Source organism: Triturus cristatus, chromosome 1_1 (assembly GCF_964204655.1).
Source record: "Triturus cristatus chromosome 1_1, aTriCri1.1, whole genome shotgun sequence".
NCBI classification, from domain to species: Eukaryota; Metazoa; Chordata; class Amphibia; order Caudata; family Salamandridae; genus Triturus; species Triturus cristatus.
The window spans coordinates 1,124,689,915-1,124,707,659 of NC_140579.1; the positions used below are offsets into that span (position 1 = coordinate 1,124,689,915).

A 17,745-nucleotide genomic window follows, 5' to 3' on the forward strand; every position below is an offset into this window, starting at 1 on the left:
TGCCATGTGTTCCCCGGTCTGTGTGTAGTCACTCTTGCGCAAGGTCATCTAGGCTGGCAGTTACTCCAAGTGGCCAATGCTTGCAGCATCATGTGTGGGGGTGGTGTGTAACAGGTTTTTGCACGTTGCCTGTGCCCTGGCCAGTTCTGTCATTGTGGGGTCCATGTTAGTTGGCACTGATGCTGAGTCCCGACATGGGAGTGTGTGTTTCATGTGTACTGCCTTACTGCCTGCATGTCGAATGTTGTGCCCTCTGACATGATGTGCTTGAGTGCGAGATATGCATAGTGCAGGGATGGTGGCTTGTGTTCCAGTCATATCCATCCAGGGCCATGGAGTAGTGTGGCCACTACAGTCCCCTGGGGCACCTTTTCCTAGGTATCATGTGTGTCATCAGACAATATGGACATTCTCTGTGTCTTCAGCATAGTTTGGGCCCTGTGGCATAGTACCCTGGCATCATTTGTATTCACGTATACTGTGCTACATGTGTCCACTGTACAGGGTGACCTAATTTAGCTGGTGCATACTCACAGGGGCCAGTGCCTGTGTGTCTTGGTACAACTATCTGATGATGGTTGTTTGTCAGTGATATATGTGGACAGGCGCACCAGGGGTAGTTTGTGTGCGATCACGATTAATTGCAGGCCATGTGTTTTCATCCCAGACTAAGAGGTGTAAGTACTTCCTCTGTCTCAATCACATTGTCTCAGGATTTCAGGCAAGATGGCTGCCGTGGGGAAGGCTGTGTAGGCAGCTAGCTCCCTGGCTCCTGGCGTCTTATTGCTTTTTTCTGCCAGAGAAGGAGAAATTCAGTTATTCTACGTGCTCAATTGATCGGAAACCGGCTTTGGGGCTCTCGTGCTTGTAATTGCAATTGGTAACTGCAACTAGTTTAAGACGGCGGGCTGACTCGCCACGGAGTTGCGGCAGCTGAGGTCTCTGTTACTACTTCACTGGAAGATGGAAGAGGGACTTTAAGCTTATGGGGAGAAAAATAAGTCACGGCAAAAGAGAGAACCTGACACTGTTGTTCATGGTCTGATGGAGGGCGTCCACACACCGTGATAATTGTTTTAACCATCGGCTTCGGTCTCGGCGGTTGCGAGCTGCAGGACTCAGGTGCCGGTATTGCTGCCGGCTGATTTGGAGAGCGGAGAGCGGAGAGCGAGAAGGGGACGCAAATGATCGGCTGGCTTCAGCTACGGGCTCACCCGGTGGCTCTCGGTTTCATGGCAGCTGCAGTCTAGCGGTTCGTGGGATCGTTCCAGGTAGAGTCCTGGTTTCCCTGGTTTTCCAGCAGTGCGGTTTGTGAGCGAGTTTGGAGCCGGACCCTACCCGACCTGATCCAGCTCTGGTTTTCATCTCTGCCGGCTCTCAGAGGGGGTATTGTACATCGTACCGCGGAGCATTCAGAGCATTCAGAAGGACGGAGCCAGCAGCATCATCGTTGCCGGCTGATTTGGTGCAAAGAACGTAATTAGTACAGTAATGCACAGTAAACGCAACTGATGTAGCGCTTTACATAAGGAGGAGAGTGCTTCCATCGACTACGGCTCATACAGCGAGAGCTCATAGGGCGAGGCTGAGAGGCGCCGACCGTTTTTTAGTAGACCCTAGTAGCGGGGGAGAAGTGCCTAAGTGCCTAATAATTGTCTTTGAGATTACCGGGGCCTGGAGCCTGGAGTTTGGAGCTCGGCTTGTATATGTCTGTAAAAGATACAGACTTACAGACTTATAGAGACAAACCGCGCCAAAACGGAGAAGAAATATTATTGCTGTGCCCTGGTATACAGCGACCATATCCTGCTACAAAATATCCTGGCCTCAGGCAGAGCTCACGAATGTTGCTAAATCTCTTTGAACTTAATCGGCGGTCTCCGCTGTGGCGTGTTACACTTTGTTTGTGCTGGCCACAGAGTAGCGTTTTTCCTGGAAGAGGTGGTTCACGGAAGAAGAAGAGGACGCCACTTCCATCTTCCATAGCCACACGCAGCAACAGAAAAACTGGTCCTGGACTCGACATGAGTAACATGGAACAAGAAAGCGGGGAAATCGAAATGGCAGAGGCGACATCACTGATCCCTGGCAAATCTTCCATTAAACAGGGTAAGAATTCTAATAAGGGGGCTGCTGCTAAAATCAACGAAATAACTGGCATAAAAAGCTCTGCTTTACAAACTTTGCCAGATTTATTTGAAAAGCATGCTGCAAAAAAGAAAATAAATGACGAAGCTAACCAAAGTATTGATATAACCGTAGGACAGTCTGATTCTAATAATCCCTCTATTTTGATACCCATTTCGACTGATTCGTTGAAGAAGGGGGTTATGGGACTTGCAGTTCCGGATGGAGCTATTATCGACAGAACAAGCTCTCCTCCATCACCGGTATTATTACCAAATGAAACATCAAGTGTAAAAGAAACTAATGGGCATCAACATAATCAAGAGCTCCCTGAAAATTTCTATTCACTATCAGAACTCTCATCAGATGAAGCGACTGGTTTTAATAAAGATTGGGCAGACTTTAGTGGTGAAAGCTTATCTTCTGAGGGTGAGATTAGTATGAGTCCTGATAACACTAAGGTGGGAACCATTATAAAAAAGAAGCTGAGGAAGAAGGGATCTTCTCGCACAACAAGCCAAGAGGCGGCTTCTAATTCTTTATCCCCTAATCTAATAACCACCGCTTCTGCTACCGATAATATTCCGGGGACCAGTCATATCGTTACACCTGATCCCAGTCTACAGCAAGCGAATAATGAAGAGATCACGCTGAAAACAATTTTTGATACTATGATGTGTCACAGAGCAGAGAGCAAGGCCGAGAACCAACGTACGCAAATGACATGTGCTAAAGTCAAAAATGCAGTACGACGTGCAATTAAACTATGCTCAGAGACTGCTGACAGGGTCACTGAAGCCGAGGCTAGGATATATGTATTAGAAGAAGAATGTATGGCTCAAAGACAAGAAGTGGGAGATTTCAAAGCACAAAAGGATGACCTATCCGACAAATTAGCTAGTTTGGAAAATCAGGCCCGCAGAAGCAATTTGCGTTTTTTGGGGATCCCTGAAAATAAAGAAGGAGGGGACCCGAGAAAGTTTATTATTAATTTATTAAAAGATGCTTTTCCTGACATAACTGATTGGGATTGGGCTCGGGAAATACAACGAGCACATAGATTCCCTTTTACAACAAGGAAACCACGACAAGGTCAAGAAAATTATCCTAGGGCCATTCTGGTGTCATTTAATAATTTCCTTGCTCGCGAAGTGATATTCGCAAATGCTAGACCAGACAAGAAAGCGGATGGCCCAGGGTTTCAGTTTTTTGTGCGACCAGACTATTGCCAAGCTACTGTGGCTCAACGATGGCAACTGAAGCAGCTAATTCCTGATTTTCAGAAGAAAGAAGTAGTAGTATTTCTTCAAGGCCCTGCAAAACTAAAGACTATATATAAGGGCCAGACAAAATATTTTATTTCTACTCTTAAAGCTAAGGAGTATCTGGAATCTCTCTGAAAAAAAAAAATAATAAGATTTTTGATGTATAGCAGGATAAACACAGAATTGGAGCATAATAACTATACTGTATTGTATAACAATTATCTGAATGTAGATCCATTATGCTTCTCTATCTTTATATTTTCTCTCCTTCTTTTCTGATTTTTCTTCTTTTGCTTTTCTTTTCTTAAGGACACCACGGGTCGGGGACACGGCATCCATTCACTTCAGGAACTGATAGTTCCTGTGCCTCATACTTTGGGGAGGGAGGGGGGAGGGGTTCTGGGAATAAGGGTAGGGGTGGGTAAGGGTAAGGGTTGGTGGTGGGGGTGTAAGGCAGAGGTGTTCAACACAGGGATGATTATAAGGCATTTAAGTGATAATATTGGAGAGCAAATATGTTTGATGACGGTCAATAATCTGTTTTTATTATTCTGGAAATGTATAAAAAGGTGAAAATATGTACTATTAATATTAACGGTCTCAATGATTTAAAGAAGATTGCTATGCTCCGAACAATGCTTCAAGGGTTGAATATCGATCTCCTATGCTTACAGGAAACTCATATTTCATGGGATAAACGTTCTCTCTTGAATAATTTGGGATTGGAAGTCTTGATTACATCTAAGCAAATGGGTATTAAAAGAGGTGTTGCAATTTGTATGCGAAAGGGAATAGGGAAATGTGTAAGAACTCTTTCCGATAAATGGGGTAGATGGGGATTGGCCGAGCTAAAAATTGGAAACTGCAAATTTACTTTATGTTGTATTTATGGTCCCAATCTGGATGATGCTGAATTATTTAATACTATGAATGCAGAATTATCCACTTGGGCACAGCCGACCATAGTTTGTGGAGATTTAAACATACACATGTCAGCCGACTGGGATATTAAATTAGAGAAGAGATATATGGGCAGAAAGGTTAAAACCTATAAAGCACTTAGAGACCTGGTACTAAGCAATGGATTAACTGATGTCTGGAATAAATTTCATTACAATGACCCCGGATATACTTTTTTTTCTACTCCTCATCAAAAATTTGTCCGTTTAGATTATTTTTTTGTATCATCATTTTTTTGGGAGAAAATTCGCATCGAGATATTACCACAAGTCATTTCAGATCATAATCCTATAATTGCTGAGATGCAATTTCCTACTGACCGCCTTAATTTTATCAGATCCTGGTCATTTCAAAGAAATTTATTACTAGATGAAGAATACCTTCAATTTATGGTCAATATAATTAAAGATTATTTTCTGATAAATAACGATACTGCCTCTCCGCAAGTAGTTTGGGACTCTTTCAAATCTATTATACGTGGCGAGACAATCAGTTTTGCAAATTATAAGAGGAAAAAAAACCAAGTAGATTTTAGGGACAGGCTAAATAAGATAAGGCGGGTGGAGATGGAATTATCTACCGCATGCAAAAATAATGCTAATATAGAGGATGTACAAACACGTTTAACCATTGAACGTTCAGGTCTTCGTATACATATTGCTGAAGAAGTAGCTGCAAAATTTAAACAATATAAAACGGAACGTTACGAATTTAGTGAACGTACGGGAAAAATTCTAGCTCAGCGTTTACGACAAAAATCTTCTTTTAATGAAATACATTGTGTCAAAGATATAAATGGGGTCTTTCACGAAAGCAGGGAAGGAATATTAGAGGCATTTCAGGGCTTCTATAAGATGTTGTATAATGATTTTAACAAAGAAACTGACAAGACCCTCGATCCCAAAGATTATCTACAAAATATTAACCAACTTTCTTTGTGTACAGACGATATAGATTTATTTTCTAGATTAATAAGTTGGGAGGAGATTGAAAGGGCTATTATGAGTCTCGCAGCTGGTAAAGCTATGGGGCCCGATCAGATCCCTCTGGAATTTTATCGGACATTTAGACTCTTGCTGAAACCAGAGTTGCTTAAAATTTTTAATGCAGCATTTCAAGAGAAAGCTCCTGATTCCTGGTCTACAGCTACCATAGTTGTGTTTGTTAAAAAGAATAAGGACCCAAAGGAATTAGGCTCGTATCGTCCTATCTCCCTGATTACAGCTGATAGCAAGATTTTTTCTAAAATTCTTGCAAATAGACTAAACGAAGTCATGCCGGGCCTGGTTTCTAATATCCAGCACGGGTTTATCAAATACAGGGACACTACAGATCACGTTAAACGTGTTATCGCAATGCTGGATTGGGCCCAAGCAAAGGAATCCCCAGTCGGAGTTATCTTACTCGATGCTGAAAAAGCGTTTGATAGAGTAGACTGGGGGTTCCTTTGGTCCGTACTAAAATGGAAGGGTTTCCCATCACAATTTATTAAAGCTATACAGTCACTTTATTCTAATGCAAAGGGTGTAATAAGACTAGGTACGGATATATCTACTCCATTTTCAATTACTAGGGGGACCAGACAAGGGTGCCCCTGCTCTCCACTTTTATTTGCCCTTTATTTAGAACCCTATCTGAATAGATTAATTATAGAACCCGGTATTCCACCTGTACGACTCCATGAGATAGACCATAAGGTCCTAGCATATGCAGATGATGTGGCCATTGTAACTTCCGATTCTTCTTCTGCCTTACCCAAAATAATAGAAATTGCCAGGGAATTCGGTAAATTTTCTGGATATAAATTAAATATTTCAAAAACCCAAATTATACATTCTAAAACCGGTATGCCCACTGATATTGCTCTAAATGATACTGCTATATACCTTGGTGTAACTATATCATCTAAAATAGATGATATTGTTGGATTAAATCTGGATCCTTTATTCACATCTACTAACAGAACTTTAGAAAGGATAAATAATTTACATTTATCTTTATTTGGACGGACTAATGTCATCAAGATGTTGATTTTTCCAAAATTTCTTTATTTTTTTCGTACTATTCCATTATTTTTTTCTATGTCCCTTTTTAATAAAATAGATAGGATGCTGTCTAGATTTTTATGGGGCTATCGCCGCTCAAGAAGATCCCTTAAATGGTGCATTCTACCGCCAGAGCGTGGTGGGTTAGGATTCCCGAACTTTAGAATGTATTATTGGGCTATAACTCTTAAAAATATAAAGGTTTTATTATTTCATGATCATATCAACGAAACTTTTATGTCACCATCTATTTTTGAGATGCTTATGGGTGCTCATGTGCGTCAATGTTTATTGATATTTATGGAGCCAAGCTATTACAAAAAAACAAGATTTAAGGTTCTTCTCTCTGCTTTTTTGGTATGGAGACAAATTAACAAAACTTTACGGATAACTCTAAAATTTAATTTTTATACACCCATCTGTTGTAATTTCTCATTACCTGGTATTCCTCAAGACATTCCTATGAATCGATTCCGTCTGGGACAGATTCATTCAATTGGTCAATTGTATCAAAATGGGGCTTTAATGTCTTTCTCCAACCTCCAAGATATATTTGGTCTATCTAGAAATGAATTTTTTAAATATTTACAAATTCGTAGCTTTCTGGAAAAAAAACACCTCTTACATACCAATGCGATGGAGACCAATATAGTTATGGAAAATGTTAGAAGGAATAGCCGTATTGGCACAATTTACCAATCAATGGTCAACAGGCTGCATGATGATCTCGATTTGCAATCCCAGAAATGGGAAAAGATACTGTGTACAGGCGGAATTGATCTTGCAAGGGCATTTGAGATTAGCAATAAAACATTAGTTAACAGCTCTCTTAAAAGTCAACATTACATGGCATCTCTAGATCTTTATTACACACCGGCAAAACTGGCTAAATGGAAAGCTACGAAAGGTATTAATTGTAGCCGCTGTGGAACTTTAGCAGCTGACTCTTGTCATATGTTCTTTAGCTGCTCCGAATTAACTGTATATATAAACAGGATAGAAAAGTTTTTGACCAATCTGCTCAATGTTAATATTAAACTATGTCCATCTGTGATTATTTTTGGCTTATATGCTTCATCTGAGAGTTTATCCGTTGATCAAGAGCATTTTCTTTTTATTGGAATGTCTATTTATCGTTCCTGTATTACTTCAAGATGGCTAGATTCTGATCCACCATCATTTGAGCAATGGCTGGGAAAATTGTTAAATGTTTATAGAATGGATAAAGCAGTGTACAATTTGAAAGGACACAGAAAGAAGACATTTGCTAGGAAACTTTGGTCTCCTATTGAAAACTGGATTTAATCTTATGTACCAATAATTGTGCGATTGACTGTCATTGTTTAAAATGTGTTTTGTCTTTTTTTTTTTTTTTTTTTTTTTTTTCTTCTCCCTGTATTGTGCATGCCTCTGCCACTGAAAAAAATAAAAATATTTAAAAAAAAAATCACATTGTCTCAGGTAGGGGGGCGGTTGGTGCGGGCAAGGCCTACATGTCCAAACCTGAAGTCTCCTTGCTCGGTCTGGCCAGTGTGTGATGTTTGTGTGGCCAAACACTCAAGGTGCAGTGCCCCAGTCATGTTGGCCATGGTTTTCAGTATTACCTTTGCAGCATGTCCCAAGAGTTGATAGACATGGTTCCTGCTCATCCCTTTCTTGGCTACGCTGTGTGTCGCTGATGCTGTGCTAGATTGTCCCCAGAGCCTGGCTCCTCTGTACAATTTGATATCAAGTTATTTGCTATTGTGTCATGCTATCCATATTTTAACAGTGGCATGGTGGGTCAACAAACTGTGTGTTGCAGGGACTACATATGTACCTTGTATTGTAGATGTTACTCTTGTTGCTTTTCAGGCTATGCACTGTGACCTATGTAGAGTTGACTCATGTGACATATGTATACAGGTGTCTGATTTCTCCTGTCTCTTCACCTTGCCCACAGCATCGTCGGGGGACTACGAGGGAGACACTGGCACGGACCATGAGGAGGGAGCGAGCACCAGTGCCAGCAGTGCTGAGTTGGCTGGCACATCGAGTGGCACGGAGGCCGACGGGAGTGCAGCGGAGGACCTGTCCAGTCAAAGCACCACCGATTATGACGCAGACGGGTCCGAGGCTGAGGGGGCGGAGGCTGCTCCCACAGCTGACACCAGCACTCCATCACTACCCGCCCCCTCCATTCCGATCACCGGCCTCCCACTTGCTCGTGTCCCTTCCCGCCGTGCTAGGTCACCACGTGTCTCCTTCTTGCCAGGCACCGCACCCCCTGCCCCTGTCTCCACTGCTGCCACCAATGCCGAGTCTGTGGACATCCTGTGGCAGTTGCAGGTTGGTCAGACTGCAATGCTTAATGTCCTCCATGGCCACAGCCGAGTGCTCAACCAGATGGAGGCATACATGGAGGGTATTTCAGCTGCGCAGTCTGACCAACGCAACTTGCTGAGGTCCATAGACTCGACACTGACTGCAGCAGTGGGTCTCCTGCAGCGCTACGTCCCCCCCTACCCCTGAACCATCCACACTTCCCACTCCCATGCCTGTCCAAAGCACACCCAGACGTCCCCATGCACGCACACCACCAGACACAGGCACCACACCACCAGGGAAGGCAAAGCACACGCCTCCTGGCACGCACATACAGGGTGAAGTAGGCACACCCACTGGGTCGGGGGTGAAACGGAAGACACGCAGCCAGAGTGGGAGTCCCCATTCCTCACGACCACCACCCTCCAAATCCACTCCAATCAGCTCTCCTGGCCAGGATTCCACCAAAGACTCCTTCATGGCCGCTCTGTCCCTGAGCCCCAAAGTGACACCACCCCGCAAGCGGTCAAAGGCGTCCCCGGTCAGGGTAGTTGTGTCCCCCCCCTGTCCACACCCTCCCCCGGTAGCGCTGCGACCCATCCCTGCGACCCCCCCCCCCTCCTTGGGGCCTGTGGTTCCTTCGGGTGCAGGGGAGACGCTGGGCAACCGGCAGTAGTGTGCAGCGCCGTGCTCGAATCCACCTTTGGCGCTGCCCCCCCCTCTGTGTTGGAGTCGTCCGTCCCTGCACCCACAACATCTACCCTTGCCCCTCCTGTCCCTGCGGTGCCTGGTCCTTCCCCCCCCCCACATGATGCCCCCCCCTGTGGATGACAAGGTAGTCTGAACTGTGCAGGCAAGCTAGGGGACACGCATCCCAATGTGTCCCCCACCTGGATTGGAACTATGGACTGCCCTATGGGCCTTGTGCATATGGAACTCTTCATACAATTCTTTTTAGAACATTGCTGAATAAAGCTATTTTATTTTCCTTGGCACACTACTGCTTTTCTGGCATTGCTGTTGGTGGTGCTGCTCCATGATTTGGGGTGGCAATAATGTGTTAGGTGTCTGGGATATGTTGTAGTGTGCTGTTCGTGGGGTGGACACTGTTATCTGTGTGCCATCACACGGTATTTGCTATCAAACTTTGCTCATGTAAGCTGTTACTGCATGGTGACATTGTCCCAAGGTGTGTACCTTCCTCTGTGGACCCTGACATCTGCAGGGTGTTGTGAAGACATTTGTGCAGGGCTGTGTCTACATTTGCTGGGTGTGTGACGGACCCCTTCAACTTTGCTGGCCAAGGTCTCCATCTGCATCATTTGTGTCATCCTTGGGGGTCACTGTATTTGTGACTGGAGTATATTGACAGGACTTCATGTGTACATGTTACCTTTTCCGCACTATGCATGTGTGTACTCCCAGCCTCGCACACATGTGTTTCGTGTTCTGCTGGGTCTTTGAGCACCTGACTGACAATTGTGGCCATTGTATCTGTGTGTACTCAACCCCTTTCTTTCCATGGGCACAGCTGGGGGGACTCTGCACACATCCCTCCTGTGTCTGGGCACTGCTGGGAGGACTCTGCACACACCCCTCCTATGTCTGGGCACTGCTGGGAGTGATAGGCACACACCCCTCCTGTGTCTGGGCACTGCTGGGAGGACTCTGCACACACCCCTCCTATGTCTGGGCACTGCTGGGAGGACTCTGCACACACCCCTCCTGTGTCTGGGCATCTACGGTTGGGACATACACGGGTGTGGGTACGCTCCATTCATACACGGGTGTGGGTGCGCTCCATTCATACACGGGTGTGGGTGCGCTCCATTCATACACGGGTGTGGGTACGCTCTGTACATACACTGGTGGGGTGTGGGTACGCTCCATTCATACACGGGTGGGGGTACGCTCCATTCATGCACGGGTGTGGGTGCGGTCCATTCATACACGGGTGTGGGTACGCTCCGTACATACACTGGAGGGGTGTGGGTACGCTCCATTCATACACGGGTGTGGGTACGCTCCATTCATACACGGGTGTGGGTACGCTCCGAACATACACTGGTGGGGTGTGGGTACGCTCCATTCATACACGGGTGTGGGTACGCTCCGTACATACACTGGTGGGGTGTGGGTACCCTCCATTCATACACGGGTGTGGGTACGCTCCGTACATACACTGGTGGGGTGTGGGTACGCTCCATTCATACACGGGTGTGGGTACGCTCCGTACATACACTGGTGGGGTGTGGGTACGCTACATTCATACATGGGTGGGGGTACCCTCCATTCATACACGGGTGGGGGTACGCTCTGTACATTCCCGTGTCCACGATTTGCAGGCCTGGGTACGTACCGTACCCAGGCCTTAAGAGCGTGGGTACGAGTCGTACAACGCCCACCACTACGTCACCCCAACAATGGCGGTACGGCCCGTACCCACATTCTAATGGCCTGGGTACGGGCCGTACCAGCATTGTTGGGGTGATGTAGGGGTACGCGTGGTACGACCCGTACCAACGCTCTGAGGGCCTGGGTACGGTGCAGACCCCCAATGGGGTGCCGTAGGGGTACGCACCGTACCCAGCCCTTCAGAGCGTGGGTACGGGTCGTACCACGCGTACCCCTACATCACCCCAACAATGCTGGTACGGCCCGTTCCCAGGCCTTTAGTACGTGGGTACGGGCCGTACCGCCATTGTTGGGGTGACGTAGTGGTGGGCGTGGTACGGCCCGTACCCACGCTCTTAAGGCCTGGGTACGGTACGTACCGGTATTGTTGTGTTGCTGGTTCACGTCAACATCCACTTCCGTTGTGGCGGACGCTTGCGTTGCTGGACACGCCCCCACCCCCTAGAGGTGACCAGGTCCTGCAGGTCAGGTATGTCCAGGGCATGTGTAATTTGTGACTTGTGTGGGGGTTATGTGTCCTGCCCCTGCCCCCCCCTTTGCCCCTGGGTGTTATTCTGACCTTCTGCGGCGTCTGCGTCGGTGCCTGCAGAGCAGGTGGACTGCTATGAGGGCTGGGATGACACGTAGGTTCGGGTCCATGGCTGTCCGTCGCGTACAGGTGCTCCTTGTGCGCGTCGTCCTGATTTCCCGGCAGTTTTTGGCAGCCGGAAAATATAATCCGTGCGGGGTGACGTCGGTGCGGATCGTACTTCCTGGTTCGTGAACCGCAGCCTGAATGCGTCCCGACGTCACGTCGGAGCATTCCCGGATAACATTCGTATGTATATTTTCGTCGGTCGGTGTTTTTTACGATTCGTACGGAAATGGTGTTTCCGTGGGAATCGTACTTCCATGTTTGTAATGTTTATTTCCCGGGTAAGAGTCGGACGGAGAAAACGCTCCGACCGACGGTTCGTACCCGGTTTCTCCAGGATCCGAATCGGCACCTAAATGTTATTAAATACTTATGTTTAGGATAGTTAGGATGTTTATAGTGTATTTATTGTTATTTTAACTTGTTTTGGTTGTTTTGGAGGTGTTAGTAATGTTTTAGTTACGTGTGGTTGTTTACTGGTTGTGACGTAGTTTTTGAAGTAAAGATTGTGAGTAAATATGTGTTGTTTTGAAATGATGTGATTGTATTTAATGAATGTATTTGGGTGTAATTGTGTGGGTGGGTATGTTTTCCTCTTTTTTTCAGGTTAATTTTGATTGATGTTTTGTCGAAGACCAAGACGCGTATTTTTTTTTTTAAGTGTCTGTTAATTGATTTAAATAATATTGTTAACACACTCTTTAACTTTTATCGGGATTTCATGGAGCGTTTATTGATATTTTTGAAATATTTTTGGGTTTTTTAGGGTTTGGATATGATGCTGGAAAGAGACGTGTTTTTTTTTTTTACAAAAGTGTGTTTTAGTTGATTAAACTAATAAAGTTATCACACTTTTTTTTCGGGATTTCCAGGAGCGTTTTTTAATTTTTCGATTTTTTGTATTTGTCGAGGATGGATTTATATTGGACCTGTTGAATTTTTGCATTTTTTTGGGGGGTAATTTTTTATTATTACTACAGATTGACAGACAAATGGAAGGAGTATTACTTGGTGGAATTCATCTTCTATGGGTACATCAATGGTAAGTTATTTTTTTTTATGATTTGGGTGGGAAATGTTATTATAGTTTATTGTTATATATATTATATTTAGATAAATAATATTTAATTGTACATATATATTTCCTAGATGAAAAAGAAATGTATATGACAAATATATATTATTTATGAAAATATAGTATTAATATATGTTTGTAATTGTTTATTGTATTGACCAATTTCGTTTATTAGCTGTGGGTATGTTTATTATAAAATGCTTTTGGCTATTAGTGATAGGTAGTCTAGGCCACTTGTTGATGGGTATAGGGTTACTTGGCTTTGTAGTAGATCAAACATTTGTTTGGTTTGTTTAGTTAATTTAGGACCTATTTGAGTTACAGATTGTTGCATCCGTAATTCTTGGTAGCTTTGTTCTTTTTGTAGAGATTCCAGGAGTTTTTGTAGGGTAGGTTTCACTCTGCTTGTAGTTGCTTGGAAGGCATTATGCCATCCTTCAACACTATTGTTTGTTTTGGATTGTTTATTTAAGGTATTTAGGTATACATTCCACCAAGGAATGTGGAACTTTGGTTGTCTTCTATGTCCTGATCGGTGTAATCTTCCCACCCAGGTGTCCTCAAAGTAGTCTAGGAGTTGGCTTAATTTGTCTTCGTTCTTTTTGTAATAGGGACTTTCTATTAGAATATTATAGTGTTCTGCTACATCTGTCACAGGTACGTATGCTAGTGCTATTAGTTTTTAAACCTGGTAGGCAAAAGTACTATCTGTAGCATATTGTACACTTAGGTGCCGATCACGATCCGGTAAAAAATTCCCCCGTGCGACTCGTATCGGGTCTTTTTACCGTACGAATCGTACAAGTGCCGTACGAACTGGCAATCACGATTCGCATGGTAAAAAGTCCATACGACCCGCACCGGGAATCATTCCCCACACGTCCTCGGGTCGGAAAATGTGTCCGACACGTCCTCGGACGATTTACCTTACAAACGTAAAAAGCCAAGTCCGACCGAGGAATCACGATCCATCCCGTGCGTCCGAGCCTACAACCGTATGGAAAAAACACCGTCCGCACCGAACACCAATAGCAACCATGGAGACATGTGCCCGCATACGCGCCCAACACTCCCCCCAGCCCCCGTACGTCCGACACGTACCCCCCGTATATGTATACCCCCACCCGTCTATGTACACCCCAGTACGTTCCAGTCGTACCCCCACCCCAGTACGTGTCGTACCACCGTCAATGTAAACCCCCCCACCCCTGTACGTGTCGTACCACCGTCTATGTACACCCCAGTACGTTCCAGTCGCACCCCCACCCCAGTACGTGTCGTACCCCCCGTGTACCTACACCCCAGTACGTTCGAGCCACACCCCCACCCCAGTACGTGTCACAGCCCCGTCTACCTACACCCCAGTACGTTCCAGTCGTACCCCCACCCCAGTACGTGTCGTACCACCGTCAATGTACACCCCCCCACCCCTGTACGTGTCGTACCACCGTCAATGTACACCCCCCCACCCCTGTACGTGTCGTACCACCGTCTATGTACACCCCAGTACGTTCCAGTCGTACCCCCACCCCAGTATGTGTCGTACCACCGTCAATGTACACCCCCCCACCCCTGTACGTGTCGTACCACCGTCAATGTACACCCCCCACCCCTGTACGTGTCGTACCACCGTCTATGTACACCCCAGTACGTTCCAGTCGTACCCCCACCCCAGTACGTGTCGTACCACCGTCAATGTACACCCCCCCACCCCTGTACGTGTCGTACCACCGTCAATGTACACCCCCCCACCCCAGTACGTGTCGTACCACCGTCAATGTACACCCCCCCACCCCTGTACGTGTCGTACCACCGTCAATGTACACCCCCCACCCCTGTACGTGTCGTACCACCGTCTATGTACACCCCCCCACCCCTGTACGTGTCGTACCACCGTCTATGTACACCCCAGTACGTTCCAGTCGTACCCCCACCCCAGTACGTGTCGTACCACCGTCAATGTACACCCCCCCACCCCTGTACGTGTCGTACCACCGTCAATGTACACCCCCCCACCCCTGTACGTGTCGTACCACCGTCTATGTACACCCCAGTACGTTCCAGTCGTACCCCCACCCCAGTACGTGTCGTACCACCGTCAATGTACACCCCCCCACCCCTGTACGTGTCGTACCACCGTCTATGTACACCCCAGTACGTTCCAGTCGTACCCCCACCCCAGTACGTGTCGTACCACCGTCAATGTACACCCCCCCACCCCTGTACGTGTCGTACCACCGTCAATGTACACCCCCCACCCCTGTACGTGTCGTACCACCGTCTATGTACACCCCCCCACCCCTGTACGTGTCGTACCACCGTCTATGTACACCCCAGTACGTTCCAGTCGTACCCCCACCCCAGTACGTGTCGTACCACCGTCAATGTACACCCCCCCACCCCTGTACGTGTCGTACCACCGTCAATGTACACCCCCCCACCCCAGTACGTGTCGTACCACCGTCAATGTACACCCCCCACCCCTGTACGTGTCGTACCACCGTCTATGTACACCCCCCCACCCCTGTACGTGTCGTACCACCGTCTATGTACACCCCAGTACGTTCCAGTCGTACCCCCACCCCAGTACGTGTCGTACCACCGTCAATGTACACCCCCCCACCCCTGTACGTGTCGTACCACCGTCTATGTACACCCCAGTACGTTCCAGTCGTACCCCCACCCCAGTACGTTCCTGGCGCACCCCCAACACAACCTCCTAAGTACGGAGCGCACCCCATGCCCCAACATCACAACCGCATGTACGAGTCGTACAAAGCCACACACAAGGACCAAATCGTACAACCAAATGGCCCAAGTACACACCGTACACACGCTCAAAACGCACGTACACAACAAGGACAAAACAAAACAACTCAACAATACACCATTCGAAAGGCACACAGCCACTAAACATGGCCAACAACCACTAAAATAACACAATCACTGACCTGCAACAGTCAAAAACAAACAGAGGCCCAATACACCACCACTCCTTATAACACACCCACCCAAAATTCAAACACTGCCACACCCACCCATGGACCAATAAAAAGGGCCCACACACACAAACCATGAGCCTTTGCAACAGACCCACTGCTGCCAGACACCACAGAACCAGACTACAAGCGACACCACATCTTACACTTGCACACCTTCACACGACCACCCTCACAAACACCCTCTCATCACATTCACACACACACACAACCATCCACACCCCCCCCAACATCCACACACCCCCCACACCCACACCATCCCCACCCACACCCCTCACCATGCCCACTACCAAGAATCCAAAGTTCAGTCACCGAGAGTTGGAGGTCCTTGTTGATCAAATCCTCAGAGTCGAGCCACAGATCTTTGGAACATTGGTCAGAAGCACCAGCCAGGCAGCCAAAACAGCCATGTGGCAGACCATCGTCGATGCTGTGAATGCTGTTGCGGACACCAGGAGGACCAAGCAGGATTGCCAGAACAGGTGGTACGATCTGCGGAGGAGGGTCAGAGCCAAGAGACAGGAGGAACACGACCAGGCCAACGCCACCGGAGGAGGGCCCTCCCGCAGACCCGTACAGTACCATCCCTGGGAGGAGAGGGTGATGGCCATACTGCCGGTGGAGGCAGTTGAAGGAGTAGAAGGACTCCGAGACCCGGGTGAGTACACAAACAACGCACCTCACATGGGGGGAACTGCAACCACAACCAAAATTAATAACAGGCACGCAAACACCACAAGCCATCGCATTACTCAACCACACTCCATGAGCAGGCACATGCCACTGCTGCCACCATGCCCCATGCACCCAGCTGGACAATGTCAAGTCACAGGCCACAGAAGACAACAACACATGACACGGTAACCCGGATGGCGGGAGTGTGGGCACCAAGAATCACATAGTGCGACTCCAAAGCAGACAACAATGCCCTCTGCCCATATGGCCTAGGTCACAGCCAGACAAACACTGTGTCCCAACACAGGAATGACTTGCCAGCAAATGGCGGATGCCTTGCATCAACACATGGGGGTGAAGGCACTGTTTTGCACATGCCAGCAGCTAATGAACAGCCAACAGTGTGAAAGAGTGGCAGCACACACCACCACAGCAGCAGCGCACAGACACACAGCAGACAAAATGGGTGCCTGGAGATCAGAAACAAACTCACATCAACAGGCCAAGGGCCACTCAAAGATCTGCTAACAGTGTGTGCCCAGGAAGCTGGGCCAAGGTGACAGAGGGTGACACACGGAGGGAGGGAGAGGGGGACACAGAGGGAGGGAGAGGGGGACTGAGAGGGAGGGAGACACAGGAAGATGGACAGAGGGAGGAGGCTGACACACAGAGGGAGGGAGAGGGGGACAGAGAGGGAGGGAGAGGGGGACAGAGAGGGAGGGGGACACAGGAAGATGGACAGAGGGAGGAGGCTGACACACAGAGGGAGGGAGAGGGGGACAGAGAGGGAGGGAGAGGGGGACAGAGAGGGAGGGAGAGGGGGACAGAGAGGGAGGGAGACACAGGAAGATGGACAGAGGGAGGAGGCTGACACACAGAGGGAGGGAGAGGGGGACACAGAGGGAGGGAGACACAGGAAGATGGACAGAGGGAGGAGGCTGACACACAGAGGGAGGGAGAGGGGGACACAGAGGGAGGGAGACTCAGGAAGATGGACAGAGGGAGGAGGCTGACACACAGAGGGAGGGAGAGGGGGACACAGAGGGAGGGAGAGGGGGACACAGAGGGAGGGAGAGGGGGACACAGAGGGAGGGAGAGGGGGACAGAGAGGGAGGGAGAGGGGGACAGAGAAGGAGGGAGACACAGGGAGAGCAAATCAGTCCTTTGGTGTGTGGGAATGTCTGCTCGTCAGCAGGTGGACTGCGTGCATGTAGACAAGGGTGCCCAGTGCCAGAACCCCCCCTCT

The 17,745-nt window shown here is 47.6% G+C and overlaps 2 long non-coding RNA genes across 2 annotated transcripts in view; one reads left to right on the forward strand and one right to left on the reverse strand.

Annotated features, from left to right (window-relative positions):
• Positions 1-8,493, forward strand: part of LOC146871715 (uncharacterized) — a 95,713-nt gene extending 87,220 nt beyond the window's left edge. The window contains exon 3 of the long non-coding RNA XR_014959595.1: positions 8,340-8,493. This is a non-coding gene — a long non-coding RNA (uncharacterized LOC146871715). The remainder of the gene's footprint in view (positions 1-8,339) is intronic.
• The window catches only part of LOC146871714 (uncharacterized), a 490,791-nt gene that overhangs the window by 260,899 nt on the left and 212,147 nt on the right, over positions 1-17,745 (reverse strand). The window lies entirely within an intron of this gene.